At 48.8% G+C, this 21,653-nt stretch overlaps 1 protein-coding gene across 3 annotated transcripts in view; it reads left to right on the top strand.

The window, feature by feature from the left end:
• The window catches only part of LOC6599673 (tyrosine-protein kinase Src64B), a 32,719-nt gene that overhangs the window by 2,077 nt on the left and 8,989 nt on the right, over nt 1-21,653 (top strand). For all 3 annotated transcript variants that reach the window (XM_026991523.1, XM_026991524.1, XM_002024769.2), the window contains exon 3: nt 9,078-9,111. The gene's annotated coding sequence lies outside the window, so the exon portion shown is untranslated. The remainder of the gene's footprint in view (nt 1-9,077; nt 9,112-21,653) is intronic.

Here is a 21,653-nt window from a genome sequence, read left to right as displayed (position 1 = left end):
GCTGCTGCTCCGCCGCCCCGCACTCCAACCCACGCCGCATGTATTTATTTACCTTTTGGTGTCTTGTTTATTATTCCCTCCCCCGCCCCGTTGTCAAGTTCTCTCTTAATCCCCGTTGTGCTTTGAAGTTCAAGCCACAATTTTGTTTGGATTTTTCAGCTATTTTTGTAGCCTTTCTGCGCTCCACTGAAGCTTGCCCTGCCCTGCCCTGCCCTGCCCTGCCCTGCCGCTGGGAGGGAGGCTGGGAGTTGCTCCCAGTTCTTCTTTTCTATGTTTCCCTCTGTGGCTAGCCGCTGACGCTGATAAAGCCCGCAAATAGTTTGCCTTCGTTTTTCATACCCTTTCAGAGTTTATTCTCTTGCTTCCTCGTAACCCCCCTGATGCTGTGAAATGGGAGGCAATTATGCTTTTTGGCCTCCGCCCTCCTCTTGCTCTTTGACTCCACTCTCGCTCCTCCTCTGTCTCTGGTAATCATTGAAAAATGGCAATCGTAAATGCTTGAAACGAGTAAATCTGCTCAACTCGACCAACGGCTTGTTGGGATCTTTTCATTTCTCTATTTCGCTTGCTGTGTTTCTCTTCTGTTTTTTTTTTGCACACAAAGCGTTTTCAAAGGCAATCAAAAGCAGGAGAGGCGGGGGTGAGAGGAGTAGCCAAACAACAACTGTAAAAGTAGTCAAAGCACAAGTGGAAAGGAGGGGCGGCAGCGGCAGTGGAAGAAGCACAAGTAGAAAATTCAATTGTTCGCAGCTCTCTTTTGCTCCTCCTTTGTGCTCGCTGTGTGCAGTGTGTGGAAGTGCAGTGGTGTGCGTGTGTCGTCCACTTAGCGCGCAAACAATGCGCGTTTTATTGATAACGAAAAACGAAGAAACGGAAAGAAAGACGAGAAACAAAAAAAAACTGAAAGTGCGTGGCAAGTGGAAAATGCAGATAGTGGTGGGAGTAGGTAGCAGCGAGCGGGAGAGCGTGGGTCTAGAGGTGGTAGTGTGTGTGTGTGTTTGTGTGAGATATATTTTGGGTGGGGTGTGCCCGGGCGATCCTTCGTCGTCCTGCACGATGCTGGGCAATGTTTGTTCCATTGCGTTCCCATTCCCACTATCAAACTGTTGTTCCAGCCGTTCCAAGCGGTACCAGCCGCTCCAAGCAGTTCCAGCTGTTTCCTAATAATTTGCTGCAGTCGTGTCTGATATCAGATCGGCTGTTTTTTTTGCCATAGACTGCCACACCTAGCTGCAGCAGTAGAGGTATTACAAATGGCAGCAGACCGGCAGAGTGAGTAGAACAGGGAAAATAAGTGGAAAAATAACCACTGCAGCGTGTAGCTCTGATTTAAAAGCATGTCCTTTGCCTCCTTGGATGCCTAGAAATTGTCAGGCATTTGATGAACTTATTTTCTATTTGTTTGCCCCGTTATAATGTCTCCATTGACATAGTTCTCTAATGCCAAATGGAATGGACATCAATCTGCTTAATGGATGCAGTCGCAGCTCTCCGGCCCTCTGACCCAGGCTGCTGCTCTGCAGTTGACCTCAGACTCAGGTCCATTGTCTCTCCCTCTCTCTCTCTCTATCTCTCTCTCTCTCCCTCTCGTTTAAAGTTGCAAGTTTTTTTATGCCAATTTAAAAGTTTCCTCTTCGAGATACCCTTACAGAAGGTATTTGGTATTAGATCACAAAAGAGCTCCTCACTCCTTCTCTCTCTTTAGTCCCTTGTTCTCCCCTTGACCATCCTCCTCCATATACTTTCCAAAATCGTATTATCATAGTAGTTTTCTTAGTTCTAAATGCTTTCAATCTTTTCAACCAAATCGAACCCAAATCAAATCCTAGTTCTAGCCTTTGATCCCAAAGAATCGCATAGAATCCACAGGAGTTGGATGGTTTCTTGGCCTGCTATGCTCTCCGTTCACCTGGAAGTGTATGTGATATTCGTTTAGCTCTTCTTTCTTGTTTTTGTGTCGTGGGGAAAATGTTGCATTTCATTCCTGTACATCCGCTGTACAGGTGACTGACTGGCGGTTGCTGGAGTCCAGCTGTGGAGCAAAAGTTTATTTGCCGCTGCAGGGCGCAACATTGCATTTTGCAATTGTTTTTATTCGGTCACTTTTTATGGGTATCCACTGTTCTACCTGTGGGCGAGGGGGTGGCTGCTGCCTGCTGCTTGCTGCCTGCGGTGGGGAAAAAGTTCTAATTTATGTCGTCAAGTTTTACGCCTGGAAAGAAGAAAAGTTTGTAGTCAGTTTTAATGGTCAAGCGGTGTTGGCAAGAGAAGCGGGGGGTAAATGGAAATGAAAACGGACACGGACACGGGCCTGGGCACGGACACGAGGATGAGGATGTTGCTCTATGACCGGCTAACCCAAAAGCCCCACACTGGACACGACTCGGTTGGTGGGACGGGGTCAGGCGGCATGCCGGGGGCCAATTAGATTTATGGCATTAGCACAGGTCGTTGGCTATAAAGCACTCGAACGCTTACGGCGGGAAAAATCAACGTGAAAATGGAAACCAGTGGCAGGGCACGGCAGGGCAGAGGCTGACGAGGAGGATCCCCACACACACACGCACGCACACACACATCCCCATACATTCTCAAAAACAGGCAGAGCAGAAGGCCCCAGGAACATTGTTTGTTCCGCTCTCTTCCGCTCTTACTTCCCTTCATGCACTCCCACTCTCCCGTTCTCCCTCTCTCCCGCTCTCCCACTCTCCCGCTCTGCACTTGCTGTACTGTGCTCCCCTCTACCTCATACTCCCCACTTTAGCCGGCACTCGAGTGCACATCCGCTGGGCAGCAAAACATTGTTTCATTCCATAAACCGCGCCGACTACTTTAGCCCCAAGGTATATGGGAGACAAGGTGGGGCGTTGCAGTGCACGCACAGATCGTGAGAGAGATTGGCAATCGAGAGAGGGAGAGCGAGAGATCGGGATGGGGGATGGGCGTACCCTGCTATAAATCTACCTTGCTTTTGCACTTCATGCACTCGCTGCTGTGCTTCGCCGTCGATGGTGGTGTTGTTTCCGACCCCCACCCGCCGCTCTCACACTCGAAAGCTTTGTTCGGCAACGTGTTCCGGTTTTCCATTCATTCTTTTGCATTGGCCCTTCCTTACCCACCTCTCGCCTGGCGCTCTCTCTCACTCTTACTGCTCTCGTGGCTCTCGCTCTCCGCCTTCCCTCTTCCATGGGCTACATTGACGCGTGTGCTCCTGGGCCGCCGCACACATTTCCGGACTCTTCCCCCCCTCCGCCTGTGTTTCTGTGGGGTGGTTGTTGTTGCTTTGGTCGCTGGCTTTTTTCTTTTTTTTTTTGGCTAGTTTTCGATTTTATCGATTTTCATAAAGCAGCTTTTATGGGCAGCGGCACATTTCAGCGACAAAAGGCTTTGCCGCCTCCTGTTACTCCAATTAGAGAGAGAGCCAGAGCGCGGGCATGTGAAAGAGAGCACATACAATATTTGGCATTCCAATTTGTAGCTGCAGCTGCAGCTGGTGGTGGGGGTGGGGGTGGGGGTAAGGGGCTATTTGTGTTTGGCTTCCAAAAATTGGGCTTCAACTTTTACTCAATCAGGCTTTTCCAGGGTGTCCTTCCACATCCCTTTTTTTTAAGGGGTTTCTGCCATCCAACTAATCAACAAAGTAAAGCTTCAATGACCAATTCGCAAGCAGTGCAGAAAGCAGTGAGTAGCAAAGCCTGTATGGCACTCAATTGGCAAGCAGTTCAAGCGGCAAGCAGTGCTTAACTACGGTTTCTTTCGTGCACATAAAAACCACTCCACCGAATGGAGCAGTGCCCCCACACTGTCCCGTCCCCCCCTCCCCGTCCATCGGTCAGCAGGAACTTGAAGTAAACATCATACAGGCTTACTGCAGCTGCAGCAAGTCTGCAACCAGCGACCCAGTTCGTGCCCCAACTTATAGAAAGACGACCAAGCCCCAAAGTAGAATATATATCTCTTCCTTTTTGCTTTTTGCCGACTTAATGAAAACTTTTTAATTACAAGGATCAGGGACAATAAAAGTTTATGAGGCGGAAAGCTCTCTCCCTGCTCTGCGCTGCTGTAATTTTCTTGCAAATAAATACGAAAAGCGTGGCAAAAACTAATAAAACTAGTAGATCCAACTCTCAGCTGCTGGAACTATCATCCCATCCATGAGGAAAAACGCCCGCAGAAACAACAAGAAAATCGAGTTGAAGTTTCGCCTTTTAATGGTAAAGTAAAGTTTGGCTAATCCCTGCCAAAAAACAACAAAAATTGAGAGAAATATTTATAGAGAAAAAGTGGAAAAAAAGGGCCAATAAACACAGACAGTGGGATGTGCTGTGCGGACTGTTGCGCTGATATTGGATTTTGGCAGAAAGTTTTGGCTCAAACGGTGGGGGGTAGTGGTGGTGGGGAAGGGACAAAGAGAGGGTAGAGGGTGGAGGTGGAGAAATCTGGTTATGGCCTGTGACAGTGGCAACAAAATGGCAAATCGATTTCCAAATGCAATCTCTGCAAAGGATATTCAGGCTAATATTCAAATGAAATTTCCGTACATTGAACCCCAGAGAGAGAGAGAGAAAGAGATGTGTAGATACAGCCCTTGCCTCCCCCCCCGACAAGGTGTGAATGTGCCGCAGGAGGATGTGAAAATGGTTAGAGGCAGGATGAGAGAGGGAGAGCTGCCAAGAGATGCGGGGGGTTGGGGGCTCTATGAGGAAACCAGATAAATATAAACACGAAAGTGGAGCACACAAACCCCGGAGCCGCAATAGCTGTCATGGGAGGGATTTCCCAGGACCCAGAACCAGGAAGATGGAGTTGAAACCGATGTTAAGGAATTTCCTACCCTTTTCTGCTGCCTGGCTCTAGCTTTAGCTCTAGCTCTCTCTGGGTAATTCCCCCAACGCTTGAGGAACTTGACAAAACTTCACATTTTCCATGGGGTGGAGAAGGGGGAGAGGGAGAGATGAAAGTCATAGACAACCAGGCACTCGAAACCTTCAAATGAAATTAAAAAGTTAAGCCAGGAGTGTATGTTGGTGTGTGCAACCCTTAAATGCTCTCACTCCATCCCTAAGATGTGCTTCTGTAACTTCTTCTTCCGCATCTGTTAAGACATTAGAAGGCCACTCTGTAGCCAGCAACAGAAACTTAGTCGGAGATGCCCCTTGCCGGCGGCACTAACATTTATAATTAGCGACAACTGCTAGGAATTTTCAAGTTCTAAATGTGATGAATGTCTGTGGAAAAGTAGGAATTATTTTCTACTGAAAAACCCATACAAAAATCACTTAATGTTGAACTTTTGTGGCAAGTTTGTGACATTTAATAATAGCCAAATGATTATCGTGCCGAAAACCTTCATTCCTTTCCCACCCATTCATAAAGTTTATCGTTTATTCTCGGTTCTATTTCCAACACGTGAATTCCTCGTGACAAATACGTGATAAATTGGTTGTATATCATCGCCCCCAGAGAACCTGAGATGCCATCAGAGCCCCAGAGCCTCAGGGCCCCAGAGCCTCAGACATGCAATGCTCATCGTTCACATGTAGGTCTCTCTGGACGGGTCTTGAGTTATACGAATGCGCTTTGTGGGGGAGAAAGGGAGCTCCCCATGAGGGCCACACAGACGGAAAAAGAGGGGAGCTCCGCCGTAGTTTCCATGGGAATTTCGGGGAATATTATGTGTAGTTTTCTCTTCCCCTATAGTTCTGCCTTTGGTGGGGGGGATTTCTATCTTAAACGTACATCTTCTTTAGCCACAATCTATCTTACTGCCACCAGTCGGTGTCCCCCGCCCCCTAGAGAGGGAGGGGGAGGGGGAGCTTTGTCTGCTGTGTAATTTGTCGCAAAAAGAGTTGTGTTTTTTTTGCAGTAGCGCTTCAATTGACTGTGTCCGTCCGTCCAGCTCTTGTGAGTAAATGTCACGCTGTGATTGCTCCGATAGCGAAATCTCAGTCCCAGAAGTGCACTCCCGTCTCCCGTCTCCTGTCTCCCGTCTCCATTTGCTGCATTGCTGCGTTGCATGCTTTTGTCTCGAGTGGCATTGCAGTGGGGACTCCACTTGAGGCAGTTGAACACACAGCAGAAGCCGAAACTAAATCGAATTGAAGACAAGCGCCTCCCCCCTCCCCCCCCCCACTTCCTGGGGCTCATTGCACTTTCCTGATTATTGTTGTTCCAATTTGTTGGCCGTCCATTCAGGCAGGGGGGAGGGAGAGAGAGCCTCTCTGTAATCAATTTGACATAGATTTTCCAAATCAATATATGCTTTTGTCACGACCAGAGGCGGCTAATGGGGCGGGGCGGGGTGGGGCATTTTGTGTGCCATTTTCCTGGAGGGAAAAGCCTAAACAGATAATTGTTTGACAAACAACAAACAGGAAAAGCACCTCTTGCATTTCTCTCTCTCTCTCTCTCTCTTGTTTTTCCTATGGAATGAATCAATCTTCAATTTTGTGGCATTTCCTCAAATAGTTTCCGTAAATTGCAATTTATTTTGTGGCAAAGATAATTTTCGAATATTTTCAAGCAAATATTTTCCCACATTTGCATCGATTGTGTGGCAGGAGGCAGGAGGCAGCTGTACAACCAGAAAACTATTCACATTGCATGTCTGCCTCGTCCGCTTCTGCCTCGTGTCTGCCACTGTGCCACATAAATTGCTAAACATGCTGCACATTTGTTGTTGTTTATGGTTTATGGGGCTGGAGATTCGTTCCGGGGGCTGGGTGGGGCTCAAGGATCGACGGACAAGCGCGCTGAATAGTTGGTATTTTATTTTATTGGTAGTTTTTTTTCCCTGTTCTTGTTGCCGCCTTGTAACGGGGCTCTTGAGACCCCGCCGCCGACTGGGGGCGACAGCGGCCGCGTCTCTTTATCTGGACAGCACTTGAGATCTGTTTGGGTTCCATTTGTGTGGAGGAGTGTTTGCCCTGGAAATGATATGATGCCACGACAGGAAAACTGAACAAATGGTAATTGGAATGGCAGTATCTCTAGAGGAAATTGCGTTTTAAAGATTTCAAATTTTTGTGTTTTATTTGAAAAAAAAAAAATACTAAATTATATTCATCAGATATCATTGGTTCTTAAAGATTCGCAGTTTTGCTTTGAATTTCAATGCAAATTGATTTGATAAAAGCCTAACCAACACTATATTTGTTTAGTGTTGGGCAATATTCATTCGATCTAGAGGTGTTTCCTCCAGAAAGCCAATCCTGAGTCATGATTGGAAAAGTTGGAACAACTTTATAGAAACGGACGGACTGCTCTTTCTATCCGCTCTTTCAATCTTTCAATCTGTTTGCACTCGATGATATTTTCCCATCAAACATTCTCGACATTCAGTCGCCAAATATTTGTCTCCACAGCCGTGGCCATATGACGCCTGCTCTCTCTCTCTCTCTCTCTTTTGCTATCTGAAAGTACTCGATCTAAAATAAACACGAGAGGAGCGCAGAGAGACCCTTCAAAATTGTTATGTGGGGCGTACACTCTTCAAAGGTGGGGAGGGGGGGGGGGGGGGATGGTCGCGACTGAAGAGAGAGCAGCGGGCCAGCTGACGGAAACCGAAAGTGATGCATCTGCTCTAACGACTTAGGGTCATGCTGTCCCACTCCTCACTCTCTCCTCCTCTCCTTCACACACACACGCACACGCACACATCCTGAGACGTTCCCTGTGACTTTGTAAGCAGGTCACGTGAAGAAAAAAAAATAAAAAAGGCTGAAAGCCGAGGGGAGAGAGCCTGACAAAAGGAAGCTTGGCAGCGGCAGCGGCAGCGGCAGAGGCAGCGGCAGAGGGCAGCGGCAGCGTCAGAACGTAGGGGTCGCGGCCAGTAAATGCGATTGCTCTCTGCCTCTGCCTCTCCCTCTCCCCCTGCCCCTGCTCCTGCCACTGCTCCTCCTGCCTTTTGCATATAATTTGCTTGATTCCTTTTCTCTCTGCTTTGCTTTGCTTTGCTTTGTCTTGTGTCGTGTCTTGTTTTAACGCGTCGTCTTCTTTATTGTCGTTTGTCGCTCTGGCTCTGGCCTGGCAATTGTTTCAACGTGTTTGAAATACTTATCTTAAGCGTGGTCTAGGCACAAACAGAGCTCCAGGGTCTGGGTCGGTCGGCGTGCTCTCCCTTTGCATCTGTCGCTGCCTCTATCCCTGTCTCCCGCGCCCGCTCCCGCGCCCGCTCTCGTTCTCGCTCTATCTCTCTCGCTTTGATGCTCTCTTTGGGCGGTTTGTTTTGGTTTATGCTTCGTCTGCTGATGTCGCTAACGCATACATACATACATACGTACATACATACATATCCAAATGAAGTTGCTGCTGGCTCTCGCTCTCTGTCTCTCTCTCACACACATTCACACATAAAAATCAATATTTGCGCCGCGTCGCCGTCAGCGTCATTTGCCCCTTGATTTTGTTGTTGCTATTATTATTACATTTTATTGCTCCTCTTTTGGCTTCTATTTGCTCTCTTTGTTTGCGCTTTAAGCGGTCTATCCCTCCGTGTGTCCATTTGTCCGTTAGTCAGTCCATCAGTCAGTCAGACAGACAGCAGCGTCAGCTGATAAGCGACAGAGGAGAGCCCCTCTGATGCGGATGTGAAAATGTGCCTGGGCTGTGGGCAGGGGAAGGGGTGGAGGCCTCTCTACCAAGAGTCATAAATGTTCATATGCGAGTATTTTATCTAAATATGGAGATAATCGTACAGCGGGGGGCCACTCGGGGAAGTTCTGGCTACTAGAATCAGCCATTGCCATGCAGCCCCACAGTGGAGACCCAATGAAAGATCGAGGCTGGGTCTTTGCCCCAAACAAGAGCTAAAAAGCCCCAAGAGAGTGGCTAACACATCGCCAGAAAATATCCACTAAAATCGATTGCCTGGAAATTGATCCAGAAATCTAGAAAGCAGAAGTTTCCCAATTCCAAAGCCGCATATTTTATGGTGGAAACTGTTCAGTTTTGTATCCCACACTAAACCACGTAATGTCCATATCCGTATCCACTAATTGCATTTTCAAGTAGTTCTCTCTGTAAGCGAAATCATATAATTGACAAATTTGTCGCTTTGTCTCTTTATCTCGTTGCAGGTGACGGCGATAACCAGCTCTAAACGAATCAAAGGTGAGAGGGAGGACACACACACACACACACACACACACACACACACATACACAGACAAGCACAAATGAAAATGGGGACTAATGGAAATGGAAATGGAAATGGGAATATTTCCCAATTTCAGTTTTGCGTTTTTTCCTTCTTTTTTTTTGTTTGGACTGGGTTTTTTCTCTTTTTTTTTTGGGAATCCTCTTTGATACTGCCAACTTTTTGTCATATGTCGCCGGGGTGTGTGTCCGCTGCAGGCGTTTTTGAACTTGCTCCACTTTTGGGTAGAAAGGGTCCTGTGGGGGGCGGCGGGGGGTGGAGCAGGGCCAGAGGTAGGTGGCATCTGCTGGTGTCCGTTAGCCTTTATCTTTTTGCATTCATCGTTGCGTCTCTTTCTCTGCCAAAAAAAAAAGTCTATTTCTTCGTTTCTCGTTCTTTGTCTTGTTTCCTTTTCTTCCCTCCACCCCCTGCCGGCAGCAATCTATGCCCAGTGTTCCCCTCTTCTTCCTTCTCTCAGGAGATATCTTTTGCTTCCCTCTCTCTCCCCCCTCTGTCTCCTCTTCACAGCCATCGCTTGCACTCAAAGATAAAACGCGAAAATGTGCTGCTTGTTCTTTCTTTCTTTTTTTTTTTGTTCGTCCAACATCTGTGCTCAATTCCAACAAAAAATAAACCTGCCCACAGCACAAGAGATGCTGGGCGGCGGGAGGGGGGGGGTCGGGGGGAGAGTGGCCCCAGGAGAGGGACAGCAGCAACAGCGGTAGCAGCGGCAGCGGCGGCAGCAGCCGTTTGCTCCAGTTCTTGAAGTGGAGTCCAAAACGAGTTTTTCGGCACTTGCCCAATCGCCGTCCCAAGCCCCTCTGCCCCCCTCTGCCCCCCTCGCTCCCCCCTCGGCCCCTCTCACTCCGTCGAGAGTTGAGTTAGGTCCAGTTTCTAAAACGCGCAAAAGTTGGTTGTGCTTTTTGGGCCAGAAAATGAAAACCGTAGGCCTACTATTGAGGTCTTGGAGCCACCCGAGAGTCCAAAGTATTAGCCGCTTTGCATGATAACTTTTGACATGTTGCTAAATGGTTGTAAAAAGATTCAAAACTACGTCCAATGGAAGAATGGAAACCGCGAAACAGGAAACATTAAGAAAATCACAGACCCCGAATCGATCAACAGATCAGATATTGAGTTTTTATTGTACAAAAATCACTGGAAATCACTGAGAAGTACCTAATCTCCAGGTTTTTAACTAAAAATCACTTGAAATATGGAATATTTGTTTACAAATAAATGTTGTATAGTTTTTAGTTTGATTTATACGAAATATAGACTCAATCTTCCTAGGTTTTCCTTTGTAAAATTCCCAACTGAGAAAGTAGGGGCTGTGTTCTTTGAAAGAAAACCAATTGCTGGGTCCTTTTTCCATCATCTAGGGGTTGCCTTCCTATAGCCTTGCCTTCAAACCAATTGGAATGGTTAAAAACCCCCGCCGTTGTCTTCTCCCCCGCCTGATGGTCTGCCATTTATGGACAATCCTTCAACTAATAGAAACAGACACACTCTTTATTGCCCAATCCTCGAAAATCCACTTTGTTGGGTCTTGGACGCTGACGGATTTCTCTGAGATGAATTGAATTACCATGCCAAGTCCGGCTTTGCGGGGAAGGAGGAGGAAGGAGGAAGGGGGGCAAAGCCAAGCCAGTGATGCATTGCCAGAGGCCAAGACGCGCGAGCCGCATCGATGCATTCCTCTCTCGCGCTCAACTCTTTTGTTGTCTCATGTCGGAACGTGTTGGAATCACCTGGTGCCCCCTGCTGCCCCTGCCAGGAGGAGGGAGTGCGAGTGGGGAGTGGATGACACACACGCGACATGTTGTGAAGGTGTGGATGTGGGCTGTGGGGGCCAGTGGAGAGGCAACCCTTCAATGCCGCCTAGACCAAACCCTCGGCACGTCTGGCGTCTCCGATTTCATGACTAATTACACGGGAACGAACGAACGAACGAACGAACGAACGAACGCATGGGGCATGAGCCATGAGGCATTAGGCATGAGGCATGCGGCATGAGGCGCAAGGGCCAAGAGCGCCGACGGGTAAGGCGAGAAGGTTAAGCGGCTGTTCCCATGAAATTATGGGGATTATATTTTTTGTTTTTGTTTTTCTTTTTGTTCCTCTCAGTACGGGCTTCACTGTACTGTACCAGTGGGGCGTGGCAGGCAGCCAATTTCTCGTTGTTTTTTTCTGCCTTTTTGGCCATTAATGAAGTAATGGAGCTGCCACTGCCACTGCTGCTGGTGCTGCTGGCTCCCCTCCAGGGGGAAGCCCCCAGAATGCTGCTGCTGGCAGGAGTTGGCGGGGGAGGGGGGAGCATCGTTATTTGGTTTCATGCATAAAATAGCTGCACATAAGTGCAACGTAACGGCTGCAAGCTGCAGCATGAAATGTTGATGAAAATTTAATGAAATTGCAGCGGCAGCAACGGCAGCGGCAGCGGCAGCGGCACAGAGAGAGGATCGGTCCGGTCCGGCATGGCATGGCATGGCATCGCATCGCATCGCATCGCATCTTCCTCGTTTGACCTCGTTGTGGGATAAAATGCAATTTTGCGCTGCTAGTTTTTTGAGTGGCACGAGCACACACACACACACACACACACACAGACACACACCTATACCCATACCTATAGCCATGTGGCACACAGTCTTTCATTTTAATAGGTGTAAAAGCCTTAAGTTTATAAAATTATGCTCCTCGGGGGAAAAACTGTGGCATGAGCACTGAGATAAAAAAGTAGCAGATATTTCGGGACAGGATGCCACAAAGAGAGGTGGGAGAGGACCTTCCGAAAGATGGGATAAAGGTTTAGCCGGATTAGGGACTGCAACTGGAAGGCTAAAGAGCCGGAAGAACCACTAGCCTTCTCTCTCTCCCAGTGAGAGGCCTCTTTCAATAGTGTGAAAAAGTCTGATATCCTGATGTTGCGGCACGTGTTCCGCGACTCTCAAGGTTTCGTCTGTAGGAGAGCTTTTATTTCCATGAAATTGTTCAAAATTTGAATGGGGGAATTTCTTGCAGTGCACAAATCGGTTGCCCTGTTGCAAGCTGTTGCATAAATCAACTTCACCTGCACCCGTGTGTCCTCTCCTGGGCTGCCGTGTGCGTCTGTTTGTGTTTCAGATAACTGCAGAGCTAAGCGCCCCGCTTGAAACTATGTCAAGCCTGCCCCAGACGCCTCTTGCCACACCCGCCACACCCGCACATACGCCAGCATATTCGTGCCCCAGCGGAGGAGGTGGAGACTCTCTCTGATGCTGCCGCTGCAACAGCCATCATGTATGCTCTATAAAATATTTGTTTAAACTTGCACTCTGGCCGCACGCCCACCCTGCCGCCCCTCGCTTGTGGTGTTGATAAGCACACTTTGGCTGGCTGCCACTTGAGGCAACGCAACGGGTAATCACAACTTAAATGAGTAGTTTAATTTCGTTCAAGTGCAGCGGCAGCCGAGAGGGGGGCGGGGGGCAGGGGCAGGGGCAGAGACATCATCTGAGAAGCTAAACATAGACGATAGATACAGGCTGTGGCAAGTTGCATTCCCGGATTGCTGCTGCTGCTGCGGCTGCGGCTGCACGGAATCATTGTTTATTGTTTTCCCTTAAATTGTTGTTTATGTCTGCACTCGGGACCGAGGAGATGCAACTGCAACATCATCATCATCAGAGAGAGCTCTCTCTGCTGCCTCGTCAAGAACCTGACAATTTGTACCCGTCTCGAGCCTCTGCGTTGGGTGTTGGGGCAAGAGTTGTGGCAGGCAGCAGCAACTGCAATAAAAGTGCTAAAAAGTTTCATGCCCCCAGACTGCATCCTGTCATAGGGTCCTGCCGCATGCCGCATGCCGCCTGCCGCCTGCCGCCTCATCATACAATTTTTTAATCTTTTAAAACTGAGCTGCATTGTTTTTGTTTGCCCCTGCCACTGGCTGCTGCATTTCAAGTTGTCAAGCCAGAAGGAGAAAAGGGGAAAAAGAGAAAAAGAGACTGCCACACAGTCCACCCCTAAGACCCGGGCTCTCAATCCCTGTCCTTGCATATTCCTCGGGCCTAATGAGAGCATTATAACTTTGTGGCAAACTTTGTTGTGGCCTCCATCCCTCCCCATCCCCGCCCCCACTCTCTCTCTCTCCCTCTCTCTGCTGAAAACTAAGAACTAAAAGCGGCAGCTACAGTTGCTAATGAGAGAAAGAGTTTCAAAGCCAGACTTGTGTCTGTATAAAACATGCGAGAGAGGCTACGTACAGTCAATGCTCTCAAGTGCGGCCACAGTCGGGGAATGTAGATATAATTAGAGAACTGGAGGATCTGCAAACGTTGCTATTGTCCAACGATCCCCACAAAATGGTAGCAATGGGAAGAGCCAGCGTGAAGAGATGAACAATTCTTCTACAATAGAACTCTGAGCATTGGGGGGACTGGTGGACAGTGCTTTTATCTAGCGAACCACAAAAAATACCACCGATTGGACAAGTATTTCCAGCCGTAATGAAGAAATCCAGAATTTTATATAGGACTTTTTAGAAGGAAAAACTCTTAAGTCGGGTTTTTAGAAACCTTTTGAAGCTACCTTTAAAAGAATTTTGAGGATATATGGTTTGGGATGCCTGTAGCATAGGAGGAGGCAGGATCCTTTAGGATATTTGGTGTATTTCGAAAGACTTTTGTGGCATTCTCGATGGGTATTTTACAGTCGAATTATCGTCGAAGGCTTTTGCCACCCACTTGTTTTCTTTTGCCCCTTTTCTCTTGTCCCTTTTGCCTGCTTTCTTGCTGTTCTTCTTTCTTTCTCGTCTTCTGGTGGGCTATCTCTCGTTTCATTCATAATTTCTGTCGCATATGCAAATGCGGGGGTTGTTGTTGCTCTTGGAGTGTTGCAGGATGTGCCCACCCCCCACCACCCCCCCTCCACCCTTATGTGCTCATACCTGTGTGGTGGGTGGCGGGTGGTGGGTGGTTTCTGGTGGGTGGGTGGGTGGCACTTTGTCGCGTTGTCAACCTTTTGTGGGCGATGTTTCTCTATTTCTGTTATGTTGTGTTACCGTTACCCGACTGGGAGTCCCCCCCCCCCCCCCCACCCCAAGTGTCTGCCAATGTCTGCTGTCTGTCTCCAGCTCCTGGCACTGATGTGCCGTGCCTCCTTCGGTTGTGTCTGCCACTGTCGCCGCACGTACACAGAAATGACATCAGTCTCCCCTGGGAGGGGGCAGGGTGGTGCTCCTGCCCCAGCTCCAGCTCCAGCTCCAGCTCCGGCTTCGGCTGCATCCCTGAAGTAAGGAAATTAAATACTCAAAGTCGGATGTTGGTGAAATTTCCGTTTGGAAAATGTGTTAAAATTTGCCAACTGTTGGAAAGTATTCCATTTATTCAAATCAGAAATTTTTGTTGCTTTTGCCTCCCCCTTAATGGTTGTTGTTGCCTGCCCGCTCTTCCCCTCCCCCTCCCCTACGCCCTCTCAATGGAAGAGAATTCCAGGGGAATTTGTGTATAATTTTTATGGCCATTTAATTGCATATTTAGGCCAATTTCAAATTATAATCAATTCGCTTCACTCCCCCCCTCTCGCCCCTCTCCTACCTCGACTCTAGCCCCTCTGTTCCACCCCCCCCTTTCAATTAGTGGGGCTTTAATGACATTTGGCCTCTGCTTGCTCCCCTGATAATGCCTCCCCCCCCCCCGCCGGCCCGCTGCCTGGTCTCTTCGCTTTTGTCGGTGCACTTTTGCCCCAATTTCCTACTGCTGCAGTCCCTCCTTCCCTCCTCCCCTGCCACTGCGCCAAAAAATGCAATGGAAGGCGATATAAAAGGCAAAAAGGCTTTGCAGCCTCATTTCGTTTCTCTTTGGCCTACGCCTCTGCTTTGCTCTGCTCCGCTCTGTTCTGTTCTGTTTTTTTTTTTTGGACACCCTTTGTTGCAGTTGCGGCTGTGTGTTGCATGTAACACTTTTACTTGGTGGGGGGGCACCACCACACACCCTCCCCCCCCCGAGAGCCGACTTGGTCACAAATGTCACGCAAATGTGGAGCATGTCATGTGTTTTTGCATGCAAATGCAATTCACACGAGGAGGAGCAATGGCATCAGAAGCAGGGGGGGAGGCAAGAAGAGCGTGGCATGCTCTCTCTGTCTCTCTTTCCCCGGGTTGATCGTGTGCATGCTGGCCACATGGCGAGCACTGCGAGAGGTAGAGGCGGGGAGGGGAGGGGAAAGAGGTTCAGTTACATTACTTTTTTTGTCGATAATACGCCCAGGTTGATATAATGGACGATATCTTACAGGGGCAGGGGGGGGGAAATAGAGATGGAAGAACCAGATAGGGAGAGACAAAAACAACAGGCAAGACTGGAGGACAGGTCGAAGTGGCAGAGAGCATTAATGATGGAACTTCAGCCAAGCTTTAGGTCAGACCCAGGAGGCTTCCGCCAAGAGCTCTCTTTCGGGGCCTTATTTTGGGCTGTGGGTGAGTTCGGAAGAAGAGTCTAGATCTAGAGAGAGAGAGAGAGAGAGAGAGAGAGAGAGAGAGTGCCAGTAATGCCTCACCCTCTATTCGCTCCTCACTCTTTTGCTCTCCTGCAAAAGACCAAGCAGAAGCCCAGAAGGATAGCGATGAGGAGAGTCTCAAGCAGTCCTTTCTATCGCGCTCTCACATCTCCCATCTCCAATTCCTATTGGAATCCATGCCCAGTCCCCGAGCTGGAGGCAAACCATGATAAGCGGGCACCTCCACCCTCCAGCCCCCTCGTCCCCCTCATCTTGCATGCCACATGCCCCATCCACCATCCCCCACTACCCACCATCTACACCACTTACACGCTGCTCCGCCCTATCGATATTCATTTGTACATTTCTGTTTTTTTTCTTGTGTTTTTGGGTTTTGGGGTCACCTAATGACTCGCCAGCGTTTAAATTTTATTTTGTCCGATAAGCTGTCGACGTTACTGCCACGGCCGATGCCTGGGCCGATGCCGATGCCTTTGCTGCTGCTTCTGTTGTGCGTTCTGCGTGGAGTCTTAATGGCTTATCAGGCAGTGTGTTGGAGTGCACCCTCCTCCGTTACTCCGCTACTCAGCTCCCCCGCTACTCCGCTACTCCGCTCCCCTATTCCCACACACCTCGAGTGTTGAAATCCCCACTCTGGTGCGGTAGGCCGCGCTTGACCCAATTGGAGGGCGTGCGAGAGAGAGGGAGGCGGAGAGACACAAGAGAAATGGCCTGCCGGTGGCCACAAGATTTCGATTCGGTTACGTTTTGAGTAATTGCTGCACTCCAGCTACAGTTCCAGGTTCCCGGTTCCACACACACACAGATAATACGGGAACCGCATTCCATTCAGATCCATAAATAGTTTCCATTTTGGAAAGCAAACACGAACGAAGCTTCCAGATGAGCTCATCCGCTTCCAGAGGAGAGAGAGGGAGCGGAGGGAGCGAAAGAGGGAGTGGACTGTGTGTGGATTCAACAGGATCAACCGGAACAGGATATCCATTCAGCTTATAGATTATTTCCACAAACATTTCTGCTGCTAATTTATGAGCTCTTTGTTGGGGGTTTGTTTTTTCATTCCGCTCCATACATCCCCTGGAATTGCGTGTGGCTGAAATACAACCGTTAATGCCCCCATTGTGCTGCCTCTGCTCCTGTGGCTCCTCTGCTCGTCGCGACTTGACTGCCTTTTGGGTTCCACTTAACTGGTCACTGGCGGCCTTTTAGCCCGGCCAGCAACTGCTGACGTCGGCGGTCTCTCCTCCGGCACAAAGGCGTGTAAATGTTGCCACCTCATGTCGGCTGTCGGCTGTCGGCTGTCGCCCGTCGGCCGTCGTCCTGGCGCCCCGTCTATTGCCATTTCCCGGACATTTTCCCGTCGCGTTGTAATTTGCTGCCCGCTTCTGTTCCTCCTCCGGGCGGGGGCGGTGGCGGTGGCGGGGGCAGAGGCATCTAATCGCGTACAAATATTGTTTTAATAATTCACGCTTTCTTTAGTCAGTCCCCCTCCCCCTCTACCCCTCTGTGTTGCCTGCTTAGCCTGCAATTAAGTTTCTTCTTGGCTAAAGAGAGAGTCATTGTTGACGAAAATTACGGTTGTTTGTGTGCCCCAAAGGGGGCTGGGCGGGCCGGCTCGGGGGTGTTGCAAGTAGCAAGGACGCGAGCAATTGAGGGTTCTGTTACTTGCACGCTTTAGTGTTTCCGTCAGCATCAAAATGCACACCAAGAGGGGAGTTGCTACTCCCCTCTCTCCCTGTGTCTCCCTGTCTGTCGCTGGCAGAGCACTGCAGGGAGAGAGAGGGACAGAGGGACAGAGGGAGAGTGGCAGCTGAAGTGGCGTTCGTTTGAGCACTTCTTAAACATTGCAGCAGCTCCAGTTTCGAATTCATGTGGGTGTTGATTAATGGGGAGTTTCCACTGGAGAGCACATCGATGGATGGATGGCCCTATTGAAAATCACAGCCACTCGTTCAGCCAGGGCTTAGTTTTCCCAGCGGTGAGAGAGAGAGAGAGGGGGAGCGCATTGGATCGCGGGAGAGCGCCTCCGCCGGTAAAGTGGATCTTGTTTTAGGAACTTTAATTATTTATTTTCGTGTTTTGTGCTGCCCCAAGGGGCAGGCTGGCAACGTCATCTGTGGCGTGCGGTGACTCCACCCCCCCCTTGGAGCTCGATTTCGTCATCGTTCAACACAGTCGACGCCCCCTTTTGTTCTGTTATTTTTTGCGCTGCCTTTGCGCTGTAATTTGTTGTTGTTATACCCGATACTCAAAATGAGTATTGGGGTATATTAGATTTGTGGTAAAAGTGGATGTGTGTAACGTCCAGAAGGAATCGTTTCCGACCCCATAAAGTATATATATTCTTGATCAGCATCAATAGCCGAGTCGATTGAGCCCTGTCTGTCTGTCCGTCCGTCCGTCTGTCCGTCTGTCCGTCTGTCCGTCCCCTTCAGCGCCTAATGCTCAAAGACTAGAGCTAGAGAGCTAGACTAGAGCTAGAGCAACGATGTTTTGGATCCAGACTTCTGTGATATGTCACTGCTCCAAAAATATTTCAAAACTTTTCCCCGCCCACTTCCGCCCCCACAAAGGGCGAAAATCTGTGGCATCCACAATTTCGACGATACGAGAAAACTAAAAACGCAGAATCGTAGAAGATGACTCTATCTTCTAGAGTGCAAAATCTGAACCAGATCGTATAATTATTACAGCCAGAATCACGAAAACAATTTCACTCTTTCTCGCTCTGTCTCACTCTAACACACAGGTTTCATGGTCGGTTTTGCCAATTGCAAAATATGAGTTCAAGGATCTCAGAACCTATAAAAGCCAGAGCAACCAAATTTGGTATCCACACTCCTGTGATATCGGACCTTGACCGTTTCCTGTCCAAATTTCGCCACACCCCCTTCCGCCCCCGCAAAGGACGAAAATCTGAGGCAACCACAAATCTCAGAGACTATTAAGGCTAGAGTAACCAAATTTGGTGCACACACTCCTTTAAGATGTCACTATAAAACGTATATCTCAGAATTTCGCCCCACCCCCATCCGCCCCCACAAAGGACGAAAATCTGTTGCATCCACAATATTGCAGATTTGAGAAAACTAAAAACGCAGAATCATAGATAATGACCATATCTATCAGGTTGCTGAATCTGGATCAGATCAGATCATATTTATAGCCAAAAGGAACAAATCAATTTGCAGTGGCTACGCAGCGCCCGACGTCACGCTCAGACTGATTTTTTGTCTCTCTCGCACGCACTCTTTGTCGTGTCGTTAAATATTAGCGGCGTCTGCCGGAGGAGAGCCATACTGACTTAGTATCGGGTATAACCTTAGAGTTGCGGTGTCCGCAGCAACTCACAACGTTCCCCCTCGTTTTTCTTTGTTTTGCGTGTGTGCCGCTGGTAGTCCTGGGCACGCAACGGACTCTAGTTCCTGCTTCCTTCTTCCTTGTTTTTCTTTTGCCTCCATTTTGGTGTCTCCCCCCCTCTCTCTCTCTCTCCCTCTCTCTCTCTGTCCCTCCATGTGCTGTTGTTTCTCTCACACGGTAATTAGATTTCTGGGTTACTTTTAATGTTTCTTGTGCCGTTTTTTTCGCGAGAGACTCCTTTGCGTTGCTTGATTGTTTGTTTAACGGGCTAATTACATTTCTTGGCTTCGGCTTTACCGTTGACCCTGCCATTTGGCTCTATCTTTCAGTCTCTTCAAATAAAAATGATAACCCTTAACCCACACACACACACACACACGCACACGCACACACAGACGGAGGGCAATCCAAATATTTCATTAGAATAAACTCAAATAAGCCACAGGATATCTGGCTGTCTGTCTGTCTGTCTGTCTGACAGGCCACAACGCATCTCGCGACCGCATAAGGGCGGGTAGGGGGCGCGAATGCTGTGTGGGTGGGGTGGGGTGGGGAGGTGGAGAGGGTAGGGGGAAACCCATTAAAGTAATGAGCTCATCTCGTGATGTTGTAACACGCCCCCTGCCTGCCTGCCTGCCGCTCCTCTTCGCTGTTTGCCTTTGGCTTGTTCATTCTCCCCGCGGAGGTTGACAAACCCAGGCGCATCATCCTCCATCATGATTCTGTGGCACCATCAGTGGCAACACCATTGGCGACGGCGACGGCGACGGCGCCGGCACAGTCGCCCAGCAAGTGTTATGTCCTCTGATCACGCAGCATTTCCATGTCCTTGTGGGCGGCCCCCCCGTCCCACCGACACCTCCCCGAGGCAGCTGACTCTGCTGGCCCCTCTTCCTGCCTCTCTCTGTGCTCTGTGCTCTGTGCTCCGTACTCATAACGGAACCGCAGGAACAGCACGAAAGAATGGCGTCAAATTGTGCGTCACAAACGCGTGTCACGCCCCCAAAACCAGAAGCAATCTCGCCCCACCGCTGGGTCACGTTCCTTGGACCAAAGAGCGGCAGAGGAAGATAGAAGGAGAGTAACGGCATTCCTTAACCCCTTGATGGCAGCAGGGGCATCAAACAACCCAAATTTGCAAGCCATTGGGGATGCCCTACTATAAGTCCCGTGCCCGATTCGAGCAGGACGAAGAATAGTCCGAAGAATAGTTAAGGCGTACAGCCTTTCCCCATTGAAAGATCTGTGGAGTCCCCGCCACCTGCAGGAGGGCGGAGGGCGGAGGGCACACAACAATTGCCATGCCATGCAGGTACAAAGGTTATATTTTGATTATTTTCCCTGGCCCGCTGTGTGACTACGTGACTATTTTTTAATTGTACGCCCCGGTACACCCTCCTCGTGCACCCAACTACCCCCTCGCCACTCCCCCCTGCACGTTCCCCTATATATAGTAGCTTTAATCTCCATATGGCGGCGGCTGCTGCTCCACACACGCCATCCCGGAGATTGATTTTTGTCAAACTGTCCCTGAAGTCGGTCAATACTCGTACCACCAGGGGAGGAAGGGGGGTGGAACACCAGCAATGCTGCCTGCCTAGGCTGCTTTCGGCTATTATGATTATTGCTTTTGGTTCATTTGTTTAATGGTCTCTGAGGCAGAGATCTCCCCCTGCCCTCCCCCCACCCCTCCTACCACCACCTGCTTCTGTCAGCTTTCAATTTGGAATATGGAATGAATACATTAGCTTGGCTTTTAATCTCATTAAGGAGGCTCTCGTCAATTAATTCGGAGCGGCGCGCCGTCCAGATGGAATTTCCTGCCACCGACTAATTATGTTGCAAGAATATGATATTTTGTGGTATTTCTTGTCGGAATTTCCGCTCATTTCGTGTAACAATTGTATCTGCTGTTGGAATTCCATTCGAAGTGCAATTATTTAATTTTAAATGTGATACAAAAGAATGTCACTCTCTCGCTCTCTCGCGCTCGCTCTCTCTCTGGCAATAAAAAATACGTTTCCAATTGAAAACCCATAAATTCCATCAAATATTATTTAACTGCAAAAGGAATTTAATATTTTTAATGTATTTTTATTTGGTTTTTTTTTGTTTTTTGTTGCTTTTTGGTCTGCCCCTTGATGGATAATTTATGAGTTTTTCCCGTTGATATTTATATATTTATTTACATTGCTTTGAACAGAACTTTTTTCAGAACCTGTGAAAAGAACCTGTGCAAATAAATATATTTGATGTATTTATGTGTTCATTTATTTATTGCACTTTTATTCATCTCCGTGGAATATTTAAGCAAGGATTGCAATGTTTTATGCAACAAATTCAATTCAAAGAGCTGCTTGTCATGTCAGCGTCCACACGAGTGCCGGGAGGGGCGGTGGGGGGATGTGGGGGGCCTTCTTTGAGAGCAGAAGCTGCCATTGGGGCATAAATAAATTGAGAATTTATTGTGTGTTTAATACCCTGTACTTGGAGGGGGGTGTAGAAGGGTGTATTGGAAGGATGTATGGCCATTGAGCAACCAATTACCGGGTATCTGAGGGTCGAGCCACGAACCAGCCAGTGTTCCGAGTGGTTTTCATTACAGTCAAGAGAGAAGTATACGCACATTGGCACACACTTATTATTTCCGCACCAACAGA

Source organism: Drosophila persimilis, unplaced genomic scaffold (genome assembly GCF_003286085.1).
Source record: "Drosophila persimilis strain 14011-0111.01,24,50 unplaced genomic scaffold, DperRS2 tig00000676-arrow-arrow-pilon, whole genome shotgun sequence".
In the NCBI taxonomy this organism is placed as follows: Eukaryota; Metazoa; Arthropoda; class Insecta; order Diptera; family Drosophilidae; genus Drosophila; species Drosophila persimilis.
Note: the sequence above shows the minus strand (reverse complement) of the source record. Positions and strands in the feature narration are given on the sequence as shown.